A 25,981-nucleotide genomic window follows, 5' to 3' on the forward strand; every position below is an offset into this window, starting at 1 on the left:
TAATGATGGCACTAGCAGCAACGCCCTCCCAACACCATGCAGCACCATCAAGACATCGTCGACTGCCTGAAACGTATGGAGGAGAAAGATGCCCTGAAGAAACAGAAGACCATTACAAGAAAACTAATTAACCTTAATGGAGGTAAAATACGCCTGCCGCAAGAACATGACAAATATATTAACTTGACCACCTACACCCCATCCCCTGAAGAAGAGGACATACTCAAGAAAGGCCTGAATTGCCACTTCATCTCTCGCCCCGTCCCCTTAATAAAAGGATGGAGATAGAATATCTTACGGAGACGATAATGAAACAAGAAAGCCTTGGGAATGTACACACCACCGACGCCCTTCAACCTCTCCTCTTAGCAGAAGCCCTTACAGACCGAGGAACTTATAAAGTGACATCGTCGATCGCCGTCTGCGGGATGCTGCTAAAAGCTTGAGAGAAAACGAAGACATCACCGTCAGGAGAGCCGACAAGACCGCAGCCCTAGTACTTATCAAGACTACCGAATATAGACAAAAAATCGACGAGATCCTCGCCGATACCACTAAGTTTCGACGTATTACTAAGAACCCCGTAGACGACATTAAAACGCGAAGCCAATAGAATCATAGAAACTGTCAACGCAGCCACTAACGCCGCCTTACACCTCTAGTATTTCCGGAGATTACAACCTCGGGTACATCTACGGTAATGTGAAAACTCATAAACATGGAAAACCCTTTAAGACCTATCATTAGCCAAATACCAGCACCCACATACCACCTTGCTAAACAACTAAAATACTATTCTCACCCCCTACATCCCCAGCACCACATAGTTTATTTGAAGTCGTCTGCGGATTTCTGCAAGCCTTAAGATCCGCGCCCCCTGGAGGCAGTATTGCATCGATGGATGTAGAGTCGCTGTTTACTAACGTTCCTGTAGATGAAACCATCGAAATGATCCTTGAACGTGTCTACAGAGACCCATCCACCCGACCCGCTGAATATCCCCGAACACGCCCTTCGCTCTCTGCTGGAAATATGCACCAAGAAGGCTCCCTTCATTAACCACCATGGCCATATGTACTTACAAATCGATGGTGTAGCAATGGGATCCCCCCTCGGGGTCCTGTTTGCGAACTTTTACATGGGCATGGTGGAGGAGCGTGTCTTTAGGAGCATTAGGAAGCCATTCTATATACGTAAGATATATATGACACTTTCATCCAAGCAGGAACGAGGGAGGAGATCGAGGAAATACGTCAAGCTTCCACACCAACAGCCGTTTACGATTTACCATCGAATATAGCCGTGATGGCCGTCTTCCCTTCCTGGACGTCCTGGTTGAACAGAAGGAGGTGCGTTCGCTACACGGGTTTTACACGAAGCCCACGAACCTGGGAATGTGTCTGAACGGCGAGAGTGAATGCCCTGAACGCTATAAGGACACCACCATCAGCGCCTACGTCAGGAGAGCTCTTTCCCATTGTTCAACATGGGCAGACACCCATAAGGAGATGGAACGTGCAGCCCAGGTCCTAGTAAACAACGGACACACCAACCGAAGCATCCAGAACATCTTCAGGAAGAGCATGGAAGAATGGTACCTACAGGAACCCCGCCCAGACCCCCAGCAGAAAAAACATTAATTTTTTCTATAAGGGCACCTTCCATCGGCGGTATAAAGAAGACGAGCGAGCCCTACGGGAAATAATCAGGAATCACGTTTCCCCGACCGACAACAACAAGCAGATCAACTTGATCATATTTTATACAAGTAAAAAAAACATGCAGTCTTATTATGAAAAATAACCCCGCACCGTTGCAGGATCCCTTGAAGAGGACGAACGTTCATTTAGATACACGTGCCCAATCCGAGGATGCCTCGGAACTTACATCGGGATGACGTCAATGCGCCTCTCCAAGGGAGGATCTCCTGTCACGCGCAGGAAGGAGCGGTATTTAATCATGCAAGGACTGCCCATAATAAAAGAATCCGACGCAGCGACAATCGTCGGTAACTTCGAGGTTATCGACCAGGCACCGATCTACGTCGTTTGCGAATCTTAGAAGCGCTGCACATCGGGAGGGAGAAGCCCAGTTTGAACATCACACAGGAGACCTTCCTCCTCCCCACCGCCGTCAGGAGAGCAGCAGACACCGCCCCACAACGACCATCGTACCAGAGGGATCCTGAGGATGATAGAACATTAGCTCTCATCCTGAGGACGTCCCTAGTAACCCTGAGGGTGATCGCAGCTCAAGCTCTCGCCCTGAGGACGACCTGGTAGCACGCCCTTCGAGGGGTACCTCCACCATCACCAATTAGGATGAGGCTCCGCCCACGAAGAGGACAGCCAACCAGCAACGGGCCCCCTGATGACATCGCTCGTGACGTCACAGGTATTGCCCGATGAAAAGTGAGGTACCTGTTTCTTCAAGCCAACCGAATGCAATAAATAGCGTGAATACATCTGACACAAGACCATTGCACTCAGCGATCCCGTCCCGAAGATGGCCAAACGTAGGTGGCCGAAACATGTAGACGCCTTTGAAAACCAGCAAAGAAGAATAAACAAGAATACCGGATAGACCCTGACGACTACGCCCGTTCCCGACCTACGAAAACCCACCTGTATACCTGTTGACGACCCCAGCCTGCTGTCCCTGATCACCAGTTTTGCTTTTGATAACACCAGCCCGCCCGAAATTTCCGTTGACGAACACCTTACCGCACGATGACATTGGACAGCTGCTTTATAATACCAGCGTGCCAGAAAGGAAAATCATAAGGAAAGAATTGAAAGAATATTGTACAAAATCAATTCTGTGAATTCTGCCATTATTTTTAATATATTATTATTATTATTATTATTATTAGTTTAACGTGACTTCAATATTCGTCCGGAGTTTTTGCAGTTGAATTAGAATTGACAGATGTAGTGAGAAAATGTCTAAGCTGGACAGAAAAGTAGCAAAGAACTAAAGGGAGCAGAAGAAAAGATGAAGAGTGACAGGCAGAGAAACCATCTACAGTTTGCCACTAGTTATGAGGGAGGACGGTGTACTTTTGAGAAGTGTTCAAGGTAGAGAAACATAACAATTAAGAATGCACAGTGATGCCAAAGCGATAGTAATAATAAAAGAGGAAGAAGAGGAATAATAAGAGAGACATGGAGAAAGATTGAGAGAGAAGCAGAATAGATTAAAAGAAGGACAATACACTTCAACCCTGGCAAAGAGAAATTTTATTTCCTGGTTCAAATACTTCAAAGTCGCGTTTCTCTCTGTTAACACGATAGGACGGGAAAGAGCATTTGTATCGCAGTTTAACTTCTCTCTCTCTCTCTCTCTCTCTCTCTTCTCTCAAGTTCTGACTGTTAACACTAATATAAGATAATGCAAACAAATATCTCTCTCCTTTGGAACTTATTGGTCATATGCAAGTATGGATAAAAACTTAGTCTCTCTCTCTCAAGTTCTGATTCTTACTAACATTAATGAATGCAAACAAATATCTTTCTCCTTCGGAACAGTTTTGATTGTTTTACCAACATTAATAAATGCAAACAAATATCTTTCTCCTTTGGATCGTATTGACCATTTGCAGGTTAGGATACGGAACACAAAGTCTCTCTCTCTCTCTCTCTCTTCTCTCTCTCTCTCTCTCTCTCTCTCTCTCTCAAGAGCGCCTCTTCTAGATTAAAATTTAAAAGGAAATGTTACGCCCCTACGAAATAAAAGTTTATAGCCTAAAAAAATATATATAAAAAAAAGAACCCCGCCCTGCAGTCCTGAGCATTTACAAAGTTCCGTGTTTAACATTATTGCGATTTACTTTAATGCAATATCTTTGATACAATCTGATAATGGGATTAAAAGAAATAAACTACCTTATAAGGAACGCATTGGTTCTGGTGCGTTGGAGTAACATGTATTTTTTTATGGAGAAATGTTTCTCTTTCTACACGTTTCCTGAAGCAAAGACATCAATCCTTTCCTATTTCTCAAGAACGTATCACTTGATATATTCCAGGGAAATCAAATAAGCAGTACTTGATCGATAAAATAACGATAAATAAAGACTAACACGCATATACACGTACAAACACATCAGCGCGCGCACAAGTAAAGTATCGAGTAAAAATCCTAATAATTGGCATTGCAGATGCATGTTAAACAGCGATACGAACCAGGAAATAAAATTTCTCAAAGACTGATAAAATTAAGAGTATAGACATTACAGTTCAAAGTTGAATAATATTGCAATGCAGGAGGATTTCATATCAGGAATTCTAGTTCAATGCTTGTAGGATTGCAAATTTGGATGAAGAATTTTGAACGAAAATTAGCTATATGCCTTTAAGGCGAAGTTGGACGGTAAACTTGATATGAGATGTTAGATATGATCAAAGTTCAATAAGATATTCAGAGTAATGTTAGGAATTGCCTATCAGACATTTGACCGAGGTAACTTACAAGTGAAAAATAATTTACAGACTGGTAATTTAATTCACAACGGAGAGAATTCTGTTACAAAACCAAAATAAGCTCAAGTGGACATGAAATGTCACTTGAAATAAGACAGAGTAAGTGGGTAAAACATCTCAGAATGTGAGTCCTAAATATGTGGAAAGAAAAACATCAAAATGCTCAGCGATTGACAGAGAACAGGCTATCTTTATGCGAAAATGATAATACCATTTCATTAACGTCCTTCTAGTCTTGTCTTCGTTATGCATCTATAAAAACTAAAAAATTACAAATGAAAATGGAAGGAGATTTTGACTCATAAGCCAGACTAAAAGACCTTTATCTGCGGGATGAGAATAGATTAAATTCATTTTATCAGTGCTTAAAGCATTCCTTAATTAAAGCAATTCTGATTCCGGAGCTAAACAAATGTTCATATTCTTGATACGAATTTTTACTAATTGATTATATCATAACAAAAGAGAGACCGTGGCATTATGGCCACCCATGCTTGTAAAAAGTAATTAAAAGCGATGGCCTTCTTGAATTAAGCTTCATAGCATATTGTTAGTAACAACTGATTACAAAATCTAATGACAAACCGCATGGAAGAGAGGTTTCAAATAATCAGAACATCATACTGCCATAGACTGGATTTACCAAGGCCCACAGATTCAAACTGGGGACTGAGTTGAGCAAGACCGTTATCTGGGATCCACTCACGCTCACGCAACTCTACTGGTCAATGACATTTAGAACAGTGGTTCTTAACCTTTTTCAGTGTCCGTATCCCCTGATATCTCAGAATATTTTCTCGTACCCCAGTCCAATGCAAATGCAATGCAAACATATGAGAAATTATTAGATGTATTCAATTACTGAACAAAGGTACTTTTTTATTTCAAATGAAACGCGTCAATTAGTAGGATACAATGAATGAACGTTGTAACAGTAATTATGAGTAATACTGCACATTGCACATCAACACATTTTACTGGCTCTTGTTGTTGTTTCTCATTAATGATGTTTACAGCACCAACTTTTAAAAAGGTAATTGAGACAATTATAGGAAGAGAAAAATTAGGAAAATATAGGTCTTACGTTTTCATGGTAAATATACAATACCATAGCACTGGCTATCATGTCTTGTACCCCAAGACTTAAGATAGGTACCCCAGGTTAAGAACCACTGATTCGGAATCTTATTAAGACAATTTTTTAAAAGTTTTTCGTCCCTGATCAACACTTAAGATTTTTTTTCTTCTTTTAGAAGTTCAATGGCTTAGCACACATGAGTGAGGAAAAGTCGAGGACAATGGTCACTGATAGAGAACTGAGGGATCTTATCTTTCCGTCCGTGTCAGTTTATTTTATTTATGCCATCTCATAAAGGGGGATACCATCTCATAAAGGGGGAGAGAGTGTGACTTCTTTGTTGGCCATTATTGTCACAGAAAAAAATTATGTTAGGATTAATAGCTGCCACATGGTATTGCATACGTTGAAATTTTGACTTTACCCCTATTTTAATTTGCACCTCTTAAGCTTGATTTTATTGCTTTTATCTCACTTCAAGAGCTAAAAGTGTTTTAATTCAGATGTATTTTGACTCCATATTTTTGCAAACACGATTAAGAACAGTTCACAGAAATGCCAAAGAGCATATAGCAGATCATTTAAATATTATTAACAAATCAAAACATTTTACATCTATATTCAACACTGTACATGTCAGTCAAACAATATGAGCTCTTCATATTCCTTCCAACGTTGTTTTGAAGATATGACAAAAATGAAATAAAAAAAAGGAGGTAAAGTAAATAAGCGTGCGGGTTTGATCTACGACCACAGTATATACCATAATGAGAGTACTGCAAAGTGGTATGGCACAAGACTTCTCCTGCGCCATATCTCATAAGATACGTTCTATTCGAAACCTTTTTTTTTTCTTCTTTTTCTTAATACGCCAGGGCTAAGAGGCTCATAATACATGTAATTACGACGTGCAGTGAACAGGGTGAGAAACGCCCAACCCCACGCTGGGTTTTGATTTACTCCTTATGACTCATAATTACGGATTTTCGACATATACAGCGCGTGAAATTGCTAATAGAATGGCTGCGGTACGGAATCAGGTGATGGCTTCGGCTTATCGCTTACGATGTCTCTATGATTTTTTTTCAAAGTCCCGTCAGAGAGGACGTGTTTGTTTTGGTTTATGAAAACTGGGAAATGCTTTGATTGTTTGTATGGTGATTTTACGTTGCATGGAACCAGTGGTTATTCAGCAACGGGACCAACGGCTTTACATGGCTCCCGAACCACGTCGAGAGTGAACTTCTATCACCAAAGATACACATCTCTGACCCTCTCAGTGGAATGCCCGAGAATTGAACTTGCGGCCACCAAGGTGCCAGGCCAAGACCAAACCGACCACGCCGCTGAGGATGCTTTGCGTAGTTTCTGTGCTCGTTTGGTATCGAATGGAGAAATGTATTACGATTCGACGATACACTGTTGGATAATATCCAGTGTATAGATTGTGAAAAGAAGAAGAAGAAAAAAAAAGACATTTATCTGCTCTGCATGCCGTGCTAAACACCAAATTGATAATGTTTAATATAAGAAGCATATGAACCGTATTTAAGCTGTCATGTATTGGTATATACAGTCCCTCTCTGGTACTTCCGTTACAAAGGGGAACAGGCGTTTTAAAAAGATCCAGGTTTGAAGGAAGACACATCTCTTGGGTCTGAAATCAAAGGTAGGTTATTTGAGCTCAGATTTATGTTTTGTGTTACTCTTTGCAGAAACTACAAATCGTCTTCCCAGTTTTGGTCGCATATACTGAATTTTTACTCTTTCAATGATAAAACTTCAAGGTCTACTTATTTCTATTGACTCTCTATAAATGAAAATGAATAGAAAAGGAATGTTTCTATTTAGTAGCAATCTCTATTAAATTTTTCCTTGCATTGCATTAGACTAACATTTTATACCTTCTAAGTGGATGTCCATACTTAAAGAGAGGTATCTTGGGTTTTTCGACCTTGAAACCAAAGGCGATAGTTAACAGCTTCTCTCTCTCTCTCTCTCTCTCTCTCTCTCTCTCTCTCTCTCTCTCTCTCTCTCTCCAATAGGCATTCCAGAGGAGGACCGGCTGTGATCACAGGCGATCGGCAAAACGAAATAGAAGCGAGGCATAAAGTCAAATATTACTGAACCTTCAAGTTCTTTTTATGCTCACGATAGGGCATTTAAGCTCTCCGCTTATGCTTCGGGGGTATTCAAGATGCCCAACAGGTTAAAAAGGGAGGGGGGAGATAAGGAGGTGTACGTCTTCTAAGAATGTCTCAAAGCGAATGGTTTTACGGGGTCTATTTGACGGAATCTACACGAAGAGTCGAGATACGTTCCAGTCGACTATCAAAAAAAGAATAGAAAAAAAAAAATAAAATTAGCTCGCAGGGGATAGGGGGTGAAGGTGGGGAGCCCCAGGGGAAGGAGGGGGGTAGAGAATAGGGGGGAGGGAAGTAATTAATTGAGTATTTGCCTAAAGAGAGGCCAAAGGTTATTATTATTGAGTAATCTATGGCCGGTATGTAGAGATCTGAATTGTACAGCTGATACTCTCTCTCTCTCTCTCTCTCTCTCTCTCTCTCTTTACATACAAGATAAGTGACACGTGGAATAAACTACAACAAGAAGTTGTAAACAGCCACAGTGTGGAAGAGTTTAATAAAAGAAAGCTAGACAAAATCATTAGGACACTATGAAAGAACATTAAAACCTGCTCCTAGAGATAAGTGAGCACACAATGTCTCCTCGGATGGACTAAAAAAGTCTTTGAGACTTCCTAATCCTTGTAACTCCTTGTAACTCTCGTAGAGCTTTACAACCCGCAATAAAAAGCGTGTTACTATAATTGCATCATGTACCTATGCAAGGTGATAGCGGATTTCAACGCATGTTCCACCTCATGTGGGCCTGTTGTATGGTGTTAAACCGCTGCGCTTTGCCAGTAGGGGTTTCTACGCGCAGGTGCGCACGCACGCAACTGTCTCTGTGCGCATTTGCAATGATAGAGCTGAAGGGTGTCTGTTTTATTGTGGCCCTTCTTGTGTGCGAGTGTATTATCCACTACCCTGACATGACTTGAAGGTGGTTTTATCATCTGGTTAGTATGTAATGACTCGTTTACAGTTTGTAAAATGGTAGTGGACCAAAATTAAATTCCGTCTACCTCACTTCATAGACCTCAAATCAAAGTGTTTTTGAAATGTGTTATATGGTTTAATAAATAAAATAATAAAAAGTTATTAATATCAGTGTAGCAACCAAGAAAAACGTTAAAACAGAATTAAAAGTATAACACTTATTTGATCATTGAAATTCAGACACTTTTGGGTCCGGAATGTACTATATCTTCCGCCATAATTAACGATACTGAAGGCATAGTTATTGCATTTTCCTTCACAAACATATATTTAGAGACAACAGAATAAAAACTACAACAAAAATAACATTCAAACCTTATCTGCAGCAACTTTGCAGATGACATGTGCATTACTTCAGCCAACATTGCAAACGTCATTGCAAGCAACAGGCAACGTTGTAGAAAAAACTGTAGACAGGACTTATCAGTTATTTCAGACAATAACCATCACTGTTGACGCTTACTACTTTTCCATGACAGACATTACAAACACCAGTGCTGATAACGTTCCAGACACTGCAGAAGCCGTGCATATAGGTACAGCATACCTGGGCTTGGAATGTTATCGATCACAAACTGTCTTCTTCCTGAAACTGGAGGTGAAAAAGTAACCCGGAATATGAAGACGTTCTTATCGTCTCCTGGAGCCTGTTGAGGTTGAAAGTTTGTGTGTGAGAGAGAGAGAGAGAGGAAAGCATAAATCGTGAAAAAGTTAATCAACTATCGCAGTCTTCATAGCACAAGGGAAATTTTGACCTTATTAACTACCATAGAAAAGTGGGGAAGAGAATGAATTCCAGATCAAAAATCTGATTAATTATTTCATGCCAATGATGAGGAATATCTCGTCGAGTTTTTCACGATTTTAACTGGTTATAGGGTGAGGTCTTTTGCAGGGCACAAAAGTTGGATACCAGAATGAAACTGTAAAAGGGAGAGAGAGAGAGAGAGAGAGAGAGAGAGAGAGAGAGAGAGAGAGATGGTCTACCTTCTTGGGCATTAATGAGTTGCAAGAGGAAGAAAAGAAATTCCACCACATTCCTAGAACAACAAATTGACATCATATGAAGAATTATGCTGCATTGTCTACTTCTGTAGCAATTTCCGGCCAATTCTAGGTCACAGTCACTTTCTGACCCTGTAGAAGGTACGGCCATTTCCTAAATAATGTTGACCAGTATGACGTCCAAATTTGCAAGAGAAAGGTAACTCGGAAATAACTATATCAATGTTAAGAAGGGTGAAAATCGCTTCTGTTGCGGCAATTGTCTAACAGGTTTCAGTGTCAGAAAAGGGAAAGAAATAAAATTATTTGGAGCACAGTCTCAACTTTTGTTCCGTAAGTGGTAAAATTTACTTACGCGGGTTTTAATGCATTCATTCATTTTTTTACCCTATTTAAATTTCCTTTACACAATAATGATCATATACATGCCAAGGTAAACACGGCATCACAAAAATGAAAGTGAGAACTAAAAGATTTAACTGTTACAGATAGCCATGTGGTAAAAGATTGACCATACCTAAGACCATTAAAAGACTGCCTGAAAATGAGATACGAGTTAAACATAAAAAAAGAGAAAGAAAGCCGGTATTAAATCAATCTGTGAATGTTCTGAAGTGGATATAGAATTAAAAGCCCAGGGGAAATATAAAGTATTCAAATGGCTTTATAAAATAATTATTTCCTCTTCGATAAGTTGCCGTAAGACTTCCACAACATATAAAATTCTGAAGGTATTTCGTGCTCCACATTTTCACAAGGGATGCGAATTTCACTTTTCTCAGATGGAGTCATCAGCCGAACGAAGGGCAACATCATAGGTAAGACGAGGTTCAAAGGATGTTCATTGACTGAAGGTAATTTCTTTTATAAAGCTTTAATATATGACGGATTTGCGTATAAAAAGATGTAGTGTAGATAGTTGCCTTAATAACTGGATCTGCGCATAAAAAGATGCACTGTACATAGTTGACTTAATAATTAACAGCTGCTTATTTGTTAAAACGACCTTCTGTACCTCAGAAGGCATTTTAGATCAACTCAATCCGAACTTTTATTATTATTCAAATCACCTACCTACAAAACTTCTGATGACGTCATTCGAGAGAGGGAAAATTTATTTCCTAAGCTGTAAGGGAGAAATACCTTGTAAGAACACCAACTAAAAAAAAAAAAAAAAAAAAAAAAACTTGGAATATTTGCAGGACAAGTTCGAAACCTTACTCAAAGAAGAGTAAGTGTCAAAAAGAAAATTTATTCTCAAATCTTCCCAGAAAACTGCGCATGCAAACAGGAAGAAACTCTGTTGCCCCGAGGACATCGGAGTTGGTTAATTTATTTCTTTATTTGGGTCTTACGGTCCGTAGTGACAAGTTTATCCAGAAAGTGTGGAGAGGGTGAGAAGTTAGGAGGTCATTGGGGTTATTATCTCTCTCTCTCTCTCTCTCTCTCTCTCTCTCCTCTCTCTCTCTCTCTCTCTAGAATATATATATATATATATATATATATATATACTCACATATATATATTTGTAAATATATACATACGTACATACACACGCACATTAATTAATATTCGTGAGTGATAATGAACAAGAGCACCAACCGGTCCTTTGGCCTTCATAGGACCTAAAAAAGACATAAATTGATCAACTTTTTAGATCCATCACAAATGTGTCTTCTCGCGAAATTTTCATCTTCCCATAAAAGCATTAAGTAGCAAATAACATCTCATAGATAGACAATATACAATTTATGAAAGTTTTATGTCAAGCCAAAATAAATAAATAAATAAATAAAACATGAAATAAAAAGGAAAGAAAGTGAAATCTAAATGTTTGTGTAAGTAAACAAATAAAAAGTATATAAGCTAACCTGTCTGAAAAAAAAAAAAAAAAAAATTTACAAAAAAGGAGACAAACCTCAGGGATTCCTTGGACCTGTCTGATCACAAGGGAGCCTCTAAACCACCTAATTATTGCTACCATCAGCGCCGCCCTACACAAAACACACCGGCACTTTTAATAATATTAACTTACCCCAACTGACCCAAACCTTTGTGGCCGCTATTTTCATGGGGCAGTTTTTGGCTTCTCTTTATGGCCATTTACCATAGATGGCCCCAAAGAGATAACAGCATTATGGTCCATTCCATCTCCGGTTTGAGGAGGAAGCGTCCAGATAAACGGGTGAAGATTCGTACATATTAATGGAAAATTATCCTCAACTTATAATTTGAATTATGAATGGTGATCCCAATGTGTGATACCTCCTCCAAGTGGCCGTGTAATTACTGTTGTCTTTCAATTTCCAGCTATTTGTTGTCCGGATGGAATCCGCGCAGCACCTCAAGTGTCTGCCTGGACTGGGAGAATGGAGAATGGGAGGCTGGAGATTGGGGGAAAAAATCTGGAATGGAGGATTGTACGGTTAAAGAGTAATTTTAAAAGCAGGCAATTTACAGGACTTGAAGGCGAGAAGGAAGAGTCATTTGCATACTTGATTCTTAGTATGAGGTCTAAAGAAACACCCACACGCATTCGTGGGTGGGTGTATATATATATATATATATATTATATATATATATATATATATATAATATATATATTATTATATATATATATATATATATATGCTCTGAAGATGTTAACTTTAATTTTTAGGATCAGGCTACTGATCACACGACCTTCAATCTGGTTGTCACTTTATAACTATATCTTAGTTTTACCAGACCACTGAACTGATTAACAGCCTCTCCTGGGGCTGGACCCGAAATATTAGATATTTTTGACGTGGGCTAGGAACCAATTGGTTACCTAGCAATGGAACCTACAAGTTTATTGGGGTGGGATCCGAACCACATTACATCGAGAAATGAATTTCTATCACCAGAAATAAACTCCTCTGATTCCGCGTTGGCAGAGCCGAGAATCGAACTTCGGACCACCGGATTGGTAGGCGAGCGCGAAAAGCACTCGTCTAACGAGGAACTTGTCACTCTATAAAGTCGCCTGACCAACAGGTACTATATCATAATTGTTAGCTCAGATCTACAGAGGCACAAATAAGTTTTTGGTACGCGGGCTTAACTCGTTTCTCCTCCGTAGGATCGATCACAGGTCTCTATAGAGAGAGAGAGAGAGAGAGAGAGAGAGAGAGAGAGAGAACTAAGCGTCATCGGCGTGATGTGAAATAAGTAGGGAAAATTACTAAGAACCCAGGAGGACTTTTTACAATTCGGACTGGAATGACCAAAACCGGTTTGCAATGAAACAAAAGCTAAAAAACAAACTTTGAATATATAATATTTTAAAGGAAATTTTTACTATTAAGTCAATAATTAACCATGATTTATCATGGACGACTCGCGCCTTGTTGATTTTGTGTAATGTGAAAAGAAATTATATCACATAACCAGAATGAGTTCACGAAAAAAAAAAAAATTTAAAAATATCTTCAGTCAATGAAATCAAACGACTGAGCATACAATCCTCAAAGATCCCACTAACATGCCTCTATAAAAAAAGCACAGAAAGTCGACTGATATTCCCAGCGAACCAGATTAAAGGCCTTCTGCTTGTAAACAAAATTAACGGCCATTAAACGGTCCTCCTGAACGGGAAGACCACCATCATCACTTCGGTAACACTGCATCGCCAAAGAAAGGAGGCAATTCCTTTGATCAGGAGACTCAGAAACGCAAGATCATCATTTTAAAGAATAGACAAAACCTGCAGCAACTTTTTTATTTTTCTGTTTACTGCTCAGTGCCTTTAATGAGCTGCTGAAGAATCATTACGCCGGCTTTACACGCAAGACTGCAAGTGAACCGATTGTAATGCAGGCTTTCGCAACCGTTTAAAAAAAAAAGACGAGAACTCCCCGACGGAGGCTCTGAAGATACTACATGATTACGGAAGATGGTCGGACATCGTTTGCGTGCGACCCCACGCATGCGCTTCTCGTCCGACGCCATGGCGATGCTTCCTTTATGAAGGGGGAGCAAAGAGGGGCAGGGGTGAAACTACTTACATTAGAGAGAGCCGGTCCGTTTGCAGGAATGTTTTTCCATATGAATGGCAGCTTCGTATTTGCTATGGCGGGGCAGTTCTTGACCCTTTCCCTCACCTACTTCAATTCGAAAATGGGTGTCTACATGACAACAGTTTCTGGACATGCCTATCGTGAAAACACACACGCATATATTATATGCATCCATACATACATACATATATATATGTGTGTGTGTGTGTGCGTGTGTGTGTGTGTGTGTGTGCTGTGTGTAGAAGCTAGGTACTATATCGTACCTTCAAATAAATGGGGATACAATCCACAATGATGCAAAATCCTTCTGTAGTTTTAAAAAATTATAATATTTCTTGTACAGCAACTTATATCTTTAACAAGACCACAGCTGTAATCCTTTTAAGTTATATTAATTTTTTTATAAGTAACAATATTTTTTTTTTGTTTTCCTTTCTTAACTTTATTTTTTAAAATAAAAATATTTTTGTAAATTTTAACAATTCTTATTGTATTTTTACAGTACTGAAGATGGCACATAGAACATGTGCGAAAACGTATCATGTGAATAAACGTTGGCCTATTTGATGTGTTTGTGGACCCTGCTGTATGCTTTTATATGATATATAGTATATATATATATATAATATATATATATATATAAATATATATATATTTATATATATATTTATCTATATATATATATATATAATATATATATATAATATATATATATATATTAGGGAGAGAAATATGGGGGTGGTGAATTCTATACGAGGTTTTTTTCTTGTTATCTCATCCCTTCTCAGCAGTGATTGAAGGCTTATCTTTGAAATATTCTCAATTAAACATTCATAGATATTACTAATATCCTTTGACACATTTGATTGTTTTTAATGTGTTTTTTAATCTAAACACAATTATCGTTTGGACTGTTAAAGGTATTCAGTCACAAGATAATTGTTTAAAAACTTTTTAAAACCACATTATGTACAAAGGATTCGGTTGAAATTGACTTAAATAAAACTTCGTTATCATAGATTAAGTAGACGTGAAAATGAACAAATTTTGTTCTCTTTCATAAAGGTAGGTTATCTAAAATCAAGCATCATCATCATCATCACCATCACAATGACACAAGGCTTAAGCTTGCTATCAATAAGAACGCATTTAATTACAAGTTAAACATTATTTCTTTGGATTGAAAATTTTAAAAAAATTAAAAAAGCTCTTTAATACAATAAATCAAGCAATTAGCCATTAATCAAGAAATTAAGGGAAAACTTTAAAAAAAATACCGGTTCACCTCATGCAAGTGTTACAAGACGAACGTGATGTGTTGAGAAAATAGTAAGAATGAAATTCGTTAAGGTAAATAATAATCTAAACGTGTTTGTTAGTTACAGAGGACTACAACCTTTGGCAAATGTACATTGTACTTCCTGAACTGAATGAGTAAAGATCCCTTTACATTTACTCGACACAATTATAATAATGAAGCCATAAGCTTTATGAGCAATGTTAATACAGAGAAATTATTTCTAGATGATGATGTTAATACATATAAGCTTACAATATTGTTTTTAAATCCATTTTTTCCTCACCGTTCCCCCCCTTTTTTTTGGTAAGAAGACATGCGAAAGTAAAACCAAAACGGAGAAACGAAACAAAATTAAATCACAAAAATTAATTATGAAAATTAAATTACAGAAATTAATCAAAAGCACAGGTCAGGATAAACCTTTGGCTTATATATACAAAGCTTTTCCAAAGCTTTTTATTTAGCTTCGTAAGAGAAGACCATATAAGACGAAAGCAGTTCACAGGAAGTAACAAAGAAATGGCCTCTAAGTTAGAGAGAGAGATGAGACGAGAGAGAGAGAGAGAGAGAGAGAGAGAGAGAGAGAGAGAGAGAGTCGGATATTGAAAAGGAACCACACAAAAATGATCTGAATATAATTATGATGAAACCACCCATCTACGGAAAGAAAGACAATGACGATTAAACTGTAAAAATCTGATCCTTTTCAAATCTAATCACGTTCAGGTGTACCTTATAGGGGGGGGTATGGATGGGGATTGGGGGGGAGGGGATGTACGGGATGGGGGAGATATGGATGCGGATATAAAAAGACAAGTGTCTGAATATCCTCAGTTATCAGTTATCTGTTCGTCGCCATTTCACCGCTTCATATACACTTATATAAACATTCAATTTCAGCCTCATATATTGCCGTGTTGCGTCTTTGATTCTCTCTTTTTTTTTTTTCTTCCGACACCTTTGTTTGGGTAATTCTCTATACATCTGCTACTATTTAAATAATATTTATTCCGTTGTATTATTATTTGCAGTTTATATCATGCGTGCACCTCGCATACACACAAATACACACACATTTGTGTGGTGTTTAAATTTATTTATGAATGAATGTATAATATATATAGATATATATATATATATATATATATATATATATAATATATATATAAAATATATATATATAGAGAGAGAGAGAGAGGAGGCAGGGAGAGGATGGAGAGAGAGAGAGAGATAGTGATGAGAAGAGAGAGAATATGTTCCGCTTACCTTTCAGCACATCCAACTAAACATTTAATTTAATTACTGTAAAGCAAAGTCCATTATGAAATTAATGAACATGAATGAGAGAAATTAATTTGATTAAAGTAACGGCGGATATAATTAAAAATAATTGGAAGTCATTGCTGCTATGAACAGACAACTAATGACTTTAATGTCTTCAGGACAGAATAATCATTTTAATTATAGCCTTCACATTTGCGTATAAACGTGGAGTTGCAAAAAAGTGATTTACTAAAATTTAAGGATCCTATTTGAAATATGTTCTGTCCGCACTTTCTTCTGTCCGCACTTTTTTCGGTACGCACTTTTTTCGGTACGCACTTTCTTCTGTTCGCCCTCAGATCTTAAAGACTACTGAGGCTAGAGGGCTGCAAATTGTATGTTGATTGTCCACCCTCCAATCATCAAACATATCAAATTGCAGCTCTCTAGCCTCCGTAGTTTTTATTTTATTTAAGGTTAACGTTAAACAAAAATCGTGAGTCTGGCAACGATATAGTCCAGGCCACCAACGGGCCGTGGTTAAAGTTTCATAGGCCGCGCCTCGTACAGCAGTAGTTAAACTGTGAGCCCTTTCTTCCTCTGTCCAGAGAGGAAGGATGAAGAGACGGCAGAACTTTCAAAGTTACATTTTTGCCAAAAAAAAATGAAAAAAAAAAATAAAAAGAAAAGGAAAAACCTCCCCCACCCTTTTGATTAATACTGTCCGTGCTGAAGTACGGATGTATGAACAATAAAACGGCAGAAAAAAAAAGATAAATAAAATTCAAAGGAAAAGGCCATTAAATGCTTCCCAAAACTCCGCCGTTAATGTACTGTCCAGAAGCACAAGTGGTGTAAAAAAAAAAAAAAAAAAAAAAAAAAAAAGAGGCAGCAAAAAATAAGAGAAACTTAGCCGTACTCGAAAGTGTAAATTGACTCAAATGGACGGCCCAGTCATAAAATCTCTCTCTCTCTCTCTCTGCTCTCTCTCTCTCTTTCTCTCTCTCTCTCTCTAGATCCATTAATATTTCAAGCTCCAATTCCTGCTGTCAGGTATTTAGATCGTGTGTTAAATCTAGAGTATACAAATGTTCGCATATTCTTCAAACTAATTTCATATGCAAAGTAGCATGAACATTGGGCAAAAAGCAAGAATAGGCAATATCTAATATATTTGCAATATCAGCACTGGATGAGGCAAATAGGGGAAAGATGCATACGTACATACACACACGTATATATATATATATATATATATATATATATATATATATATATTTATATATGGTATGTGTGCGTGTGAGTGTGTGTGTGTGTACATCATTTCACTATGAACACATACCCCAGGATGTTTACTAGACATTTGTACTGGTCCTTATACTTTCAACATTCTCTCTCTCTCTCTCTCTCTCATCTCATCTCTCTCTCTCTCTCTCTCTCGTTCTTGTTCTAGATTATAGACACCATTTTCAGCAGTCAACCTTCACAAGGAGAATGTTGTTTGAATGTGGTTAAGCCATAAAAATGCTGGGTACACATTCCTTACAGCAAAGCCACATTACAAGAAGAAAAATGAATGGTGCTCGTATTTTCCTTTGGTGGATGACTTAGCAGAAAGTAATGAAAAAATGTAATACATATATTTCATTTTTGAGTGAGACAAATCGCTTCTGGGAAATGCAAGAGGTATGGTGACATAATCCTAAATGTTTTACGCTAACGAAGGAGAAACTACTGGCCTCGTTTCGTGCCAGGTAACATCTACTGAATAACTTTCATTTAATGTGATGTTCTGACCCTTATATTGTTGATACTCAATTTAACGTAATTCTTTTAAACTAACTTACCACTGCGTGATAAATATGAGCACCTATCTCTTAATAAGCAGAGGTCTTTAAGTGTAATAAGTATGGAAAAGATGTTACTTCTCCCGTAAGCAAACAATTATATAAGGTTCCCCAGTTTTCGTTAAAACTTGGTAAATACAATACCTTTCATATTCAAATTCAGGAATGATACTTTCTGATATTCAAAGAGACAGGCCAATGGAATTTTGTATGGAGTAATTCAGTCGTCACAACAGAATGATAGTAATTACCTAGAAACACACGTACACACATTATAAATAAATAAACAAATATACATATATACACATATATAATTTAAACGAATCGTTAACATTCTTCGACAATAAACTAATATGACGAAGACGGAATTTCATTACCAAAATTACTCACACGCACACACATCATAAATAAATAAAAATATATACATATATATATAAATATAATATATATAATTTAAACGGATCGTTAATATTCTTCAAAAATAAACTAATATGACGAAGACGGAATTTCAATACCAAAATAACTCTCTCTCTCTCTCTCTCTCTCTCTCTCTCTCTCTCTCTCTCTCCTCTCTCTCTGCAAAAAAAAGAAAAAAAAAAAGAATAACGGCGATCCGTCGCTCGTTCAAGAACGAAGAAGAAATGTTGGGAAGTGGCAAGAATGTTGTCGCAGTTCCGTTTTGTTCCTTGAATGTAATTATTCTTGTTTTTTTACGACCTCGACTGTTCGCGCTACCGGACCTGTTATTACGACATTTGCTACAACGTCGAAGACCAATAGAAAGCGCGGTCGCTTCAATTAGAGCTCAAGTGACGGGTTACATATTTTTCTCCGAAGGGTCGCAAAAACGAAACAAAAAATGTTTACGGAAAGAGAGAGAGAGAGAGAGAGAGAGAGTAGGGCTCTGCTTTCCATAAATATCCTAAAGTTAATTTCTGTTCCCGTTATTTTATATACTACTGATAATTATTATTGTAAAACATAAAACATGAATAACCACACACTCACACATAGACACACACATATATATATATATATATATATATATATATATATATATATATATATATATATATATATATGTGTGTGTGTGTGTGTGTGTGTGTGTGTGTATATTATACATATATATATATATATATATATATATATATATATATATATATATTATATATATATATATATATATATATGCACGCACGCATATAGATAGACTGACAGATATCAAGGGCAAGGCTACATTTATAAAGGTTCAAGATATTTCAACATATCTTAAATTATGCCCGTATACTATTTCCCGATTCCAAAGGCTCTCCCATTCACCTGTTCTTTGAAAGATTCCTATACGATCCCATCAACTCCCTAAAAATCCTGTTGCAAAATCATAAAAAAGTAAATAATACGGGTCCATTATTTTTGTGTTGGCCGTTTATACTCGTTAATGTGTTTTTGTTTAATTAAGTTGTCCTAATAAGGGAGAAACACGCCATGATTGAGAATATACTTTCTTTTATGAATGCTTGCTTTGGAATGTCTTTAAAAGGTTTTTGAAAGCGCTTCTCAGGTTCACTTTTTTTTTTATCTTTTGTAACTGGTAGCCTACTTGGAAGTGATCTGGCAATATATATATATATATGCATACCACACACACACACACACACACACACACACACACACATATATATATATATATATATATATATATATATATATAATATATATGCACACACACACACACACACACACACACACACTGGTCTACCGTGTGGGCTTCAGGCCGTCATTTCCATTGCCCTGTGTTTAAAATATTGTGTAAATAAACGAATGTCGTAGATAAATGGAATGGGGTCACAAAAGAATACAACATTGATTTTAAAAAAACTATCGCATAAGATGCCAGTTAATTGCAAAACGCATCACTATACACGACAAAGCTAGATATAGTCAACAAAACAAACACCAACTAAAAAACATTCAAAACCCTGGATACAAAAACAAACCCAGCAGATCTGATATCAAGACAGACAGCAAGAGAGCACCATCAAGCACTTGTCAGCTGCCTTGAGAGACGCCAACAGCTTCGCCTAACCACGAGACCACAACGCCTTGATGAAATCGACCGTTGGATTTCAGAGGTTGTCAAGGGAGGTAGCTGGTGTGATTGAACGATGTCTGTGCCCAGGGTATGAAAGGGTCAGTTGGGTGAAGTCTGATCAATTTCTGATCAATTCTTGGTGTCTTACGTGCCGGGGTGTTTTTGTAGTGATAAAAGTAAAATCTAACCATTGCAATAAAATGGGTAAATTCTCAGTCATTATTTTTAGTATGACAAGCTCTAACAAACGTTTTTTCATTTTTTTTTTTGCTGTGAGATTCGACAAACATTTTGAAATATATCACCTATCATCATATATTACTTTCAATCATACTCGTCATACTGAAATTAAATGGTAATAAATAAATTGAATAAATTCAAAAGGTATTTTTCCTCGAACTGGGTTCTCATTCATATGCTATTTCCGATGCGCATGCGCAGTTGGTTAATTTTCGGCTCGGGCGCTTTTTTTTTTGTTGGGGAGGGGGGCAAGGTCATCTACCTAAAAAGTTATTTAATGGCTATTTCACTACGATGATGCGTAATATCTATGAATAATAATGCAACAGTTACATATGAGACTATAAACAGAGAGCCTAAATGCAATCCTGTTTAGAAAATACGAACTGTAGTCCTAAGCACTTCGACTCACGGGTACATACCCTTTAAAAAAGTGTTTAAATGATATGTAACTAATACCACAATGCAGGCTTGTGAACGTTTATTTCAGTCATTTATGTACTGAAACCAGAGCATTTGTGGACCAGTTGATTAAAATGAATCTGTAACTATAGCGGATTAAGTTTTAAAATGCTTGCGAATCTATAAAATCCGAATTTTGTGTTCATTAGTCGTGCATTCACAGCTTAAGAAGTGATTTTGTACTCAATTCACGATGTTAAGATACGTGGCCACCACTGAATGTTGGCATTCAGTTAGCTTTTTTATATATAAAAAAAAAGGATAGGACCAGTTTCGTTGATCTATTACCACATGGCCAGGATAACTTTTTAATGATTTTGGAAAGATAAAGTATTATCAAAAATATTTTCAAGAGAGATAAACCAATAAAAACAATTTTCAATAGAGATAAAGTATTAAAAGCAATTTTCGAGAGAATTTGAGAGTTAGGTTTAAAATAAAATTTTTTTCAAGGGTTAAAGCATTAAAAACCATTTTCAAGAGAGATAAAGTATTAAAAACAATTGTCAAGAGAGTTAACGTATTAAAAACAATTTTCAAGAGAGATAAAGTATTATAAACAATTGTCAAGAGAGTTAAAGTATTAAAACAATTTCCAAGAGAGATAAAGTATTAAAAACAATTGTCAAAAGAGTTAAAGTATTAAAAACAATTTCCAAGACAGATAAAGTATTAAAAACATTTTTTAAGAGAGATAAAGTATTAAAAACAATTTTCAAGAGAGATAAAGTATTAAAAACAATTTTCAAGATAGATAACGTATTTAAAAAATTTTCAAGAGTTAAAGTATTAGAAACAATTTTCAAGAGAGTTAAAGTATTAAAATCAATTTCCAAGAGAGTTAAAGTATTAAAAACAATTTTCAAGAGAGATCAAGTATTAAAAACAATTTTCAAGAGAGATCAAGTATTAAAAACAATTTTCAAGAGAGATCAAGTATTAAAAACAATTTTCATGAGAGTTAAAGTATTAAAATTAAATTTTCAAGAAAGAATAAGTATTAAAAACGATTTTCAAGAGAGATAATGTATTTAAACAATTTTTTTTCAAGAGTTACAGTATTAAAAACAATTTTCAAGAGAGTTAAAGCAATAAAAACAATTTCCAAGAGAGGCAAGCATTAAAAAAAATAAGAGAAAAATCATTAAACATTTTCAAGAGTTATAGAATTAAAAAACATTTGCAAAAAAGTTAAATATTAAAAATCATTTTCTAGTTGTTACTTTATGAATTGTGGCACAATTCAGCCAATTGACACACATTACCTTTATGACTGCAAATAAATGCAAAAACATGTTTTTGGCGACAATTTTGAAAATAATATAAAGCTGACATCTCAAACCACAAATAAATAAATCAATAACTAGAATCATGCTTTGCTTAGATGATTTATTTCATAACTTCAACTACTTCTTCTTAGGATAGAATATTTCTATGTGATATATATGGTTACAGCAATTAATTTAATTTTTTTACGAAATACTGTTAAAAACACAATTTTTTTTTTTTAGCAAATGTATTATAGTTAGAACAAATGTTGTAAATTTATAACTACTTACAGAAGCACTATACCTATAATTTTTTTTCTACAAGACAAGTCTTTGGGACATCTAGAATGACCAAACGATCTTCTAACTGGAATATCATGTGTATTGTTCCATTGAAATATATCCCTCTGGTAAAAAAAATAAAAAAAAAAATATTTAAAATAAAGCTACCTTTATGCCATCATCTCAAGATAGATATTTCAAGACACAGTACTAGCACAGAGCAGACAATAATCTTTGAAACAGGACCGACCTACTGAACTATCTCTGTATCCTTTGGGTATTCTTAGCTAGACTTCACAGAACTGGTCGTAGTTTGTTAAAGTATGCCTTCACTGACTGGATAGATAGATAGCTATGTATATATAATATATATTATATATATATATATAATATATTATATATATATATATAACCTAAATATATAGATATTAATAAAAAATATATGTATACATATACAGTATATAAATGTATATATGTTCATATACATATAAATAATATATATATATATATATATATATATATATATATAGTATATATATATATATATATATATATACACATACTATATAATATATATATATATATATATATATATATATATATATATATATATTGTATATATCTACATATATGTGTGGGTATGCCTCTGTACATTAATACACTGTCAAACATCCGTTTTCTGCGTCCCTGTAACTTTCTAGCTATGTGAGCGAAAAAAAAAACGAGACAGGCTCTATTTCAATACTTTACACATTAAAGACCCTGCACTTTGCCTTATTCGTTACAGGAAGGCAATAAAAATACGAAAGGTTTGAGTTAATACATTTTAATTTTACCAAAGACTCTATGCTCTCGTATACCAAGCTATTTCCCTAACATTTCTATAAAGATCAACGGAAACGTTATTCAAAAAGTTACTACCTTTTGTTAGCTTTTTTAAGCGTTTTGTAACACAATGTTGTTCAACTGGTCTATTGAAATAAAACTCCATCAGAACAGGGTTTAAATTTTGCCCAGTTTTTCAATTTTTAAAGTCGTCTATCCCCTTTAAAGATAAAAAGGAAAATATTGAAAAAGGAATATATATATATAATATATATATATATATATATATATATATATATATATATATGTGTGTGTGTGTGTGTGTGTGTGTGTGTGTAGTATCTTACTTCATTCCTCCCCTACAAAAAGAAAAGGAAAAAGGAATACTATATATATATATATATATATATATATATATATATATATATATATATATATATATAAGATATTTTTTTAAATGTTTTTTTTTTTTAGGATTATTTTCAGATGTATTCAAAACTAAAACGTAAATTAGAAACTGTTATAATGGTACGAGTAAATCCCTTAGGCTTTTTCATTCCTATTTGGTCTAATAATCCTAACCATTTTAATTCATTCATGTTTAACTTATCGATTTTCTTTTTCACCTGCCAATTAGCGCACTAATATAAAACAATTAAAACTATATAATATAAGCAGACTCGTTTGAAGACGTATTTAACTCCCAGATATCTACTATATGATCAAATCTTCCTTTCGTTTCAAACGTATTCCTTCAGTCACATGAAATTGAACTATTGAAAGAAATATTCTGAAACTGTTGAAAAAAATATTTTGAAACTGTTGAAAGAAATATACTGAAACGGTTGAAAGAAATATTCTGAAACTGTTGAAAGAAATATTCTGAAACTGTTGAAAGAAATATACTGAAACTGTTGAAAGAAATATTCTGAAACTGTTGAAAGAAATATTCTGAAACAGTTGAAAGAAATATTCTGAAACTGTTGAAAGAGATATTCTGAAACTGTTGAAAAAAATATTTTGAAACTGTTGAAAGAAATATTCTAAGAAAATGAACGCATATGATAATTTTGTGATGTGTAATCAAATATGCTAATCCTCTAAAGGACCTTAGATTTAAAAATATAAGAGGTATATTTGATGTAGTGAGAATCAAATATTAAAATCAATACGAAAACGATATTGAAAAGCAACATGATAAATTTGAAGGATTACAAAAAGAATAAATATACAGGATGATGTTCGTTTTGAAGAATGATAAACTATTTTAAAAAAGCCATTTAGATGATAAATTTTGTAAATTAAATGCGATATATTTTAACATCGTATTAAAGTAAAAAAGCAGCAAAAAATTTAATAAAAAATTAATCTAATGCATAAATACACCACTGAAGCTATTTAAATATACGAAATGTGTTTAAAAAAGAAAATATACTTTAAATAATGTCTAAAAAATATAAAATCATTTAAAGAAAACCAAAAATGACAATTTCTTCTCATACTATTTAAACATTAGTGATTATAAAAGAAAATACGAATATTAACTCTGTTATTGTAAACTCACAAAGAGAAAAATTATCATTTTTTACTTGAATACGAGCTAACAAAAAAATAAAAAGAGATTCAAATTAACTACGTGGTGGTTCAATAAAAAAAAGCATAGATACCAGTGTAAACTTGATATGAAGGGGCATATTATGAATCTCTCTCTCTCTCTGCCAAAAAAACTAGGTATTGAAAAATTTCGATGAGTTACTATTACTCTAATTACATAGCACCAAAAATCACTTTAGAAGGAAATCAAATCATCAAAGACATGATTTCGATACTTTAGAAGAAAAAAAATAGTGCCTTGAGAAAACCTCTGATAAATAAGGATTGGTTAAGCAGCAAATAAAAGGCAGCAAACTTGACGAGACTATAAAACTTCGAACATGGAATACACACTCATAAAAAAATACATTGTCTTGATTCATTTCCCATCTGCTTTAACATGTTTAATTAAGGGAGTGAAAACAAATGAAACCAACACTTGAAAGATGGGACGACAAAAATTTAGGCAAAATTAATTATTATTTACGTTTCAATCCTCCACACTTATTTGAACGAGGAAACCATTCCTAAGTAATATGGTAGCAAGTGATATATATATATATATATATATATATATATATATATATATATATATATATATATATGTGTGTGTGTGTGTGTGTGTGTGTGTGTGTGTGTGTGTGTGTGAAATCGTGCCTAATACCTAACTCAGTATGGGGATGATTCGCTGACGTGCACGTTTTTCCTCGAATTTTCTAGCTTTCTGATTTTGCAAATAAAGCGACCATGGTTAAACAACATTAAAAAAAATATAGAAACCTTTTCTCTCTTCCTGAACGAAAAGAACGAACGGTTAGCGATACGGTGGAGCATTTTATGAACACTGCAAAGTAGGAAACCCTCCCTCCATCCCTCGGGGATATAACTATTCTTTACAACATCGTAAATTTACTAATTTCTTCATCAACATTACTGTTTTTTTCCTTAGCTTATCCTTTTCATAATAGTGATGTGTGGGGCTTTTAAAGTTCTCACCCAGCTGGTCATTTTCTCCGTAAATCTCCGACGAGGTTGTCAATTTCACTAATAAAGTTTTGACTACGATATTCCTTCACATGGGCC

Source organism: Macrobrachium nipponense, chromosome 5 (assembly GCF_015104395.2).
Source record: "Macrobrachium nipponense isolate FS-2020 chromosome 5, ASM1510439v2, whole genome shotgun sequence".
Taxonomy (NCBI): Eukaryota; Metazoa; Arthropoda; class Malacostraca; order Decapoda; family Palaemonidae; genus Macrobrachium; species Macrobrachium nipponense.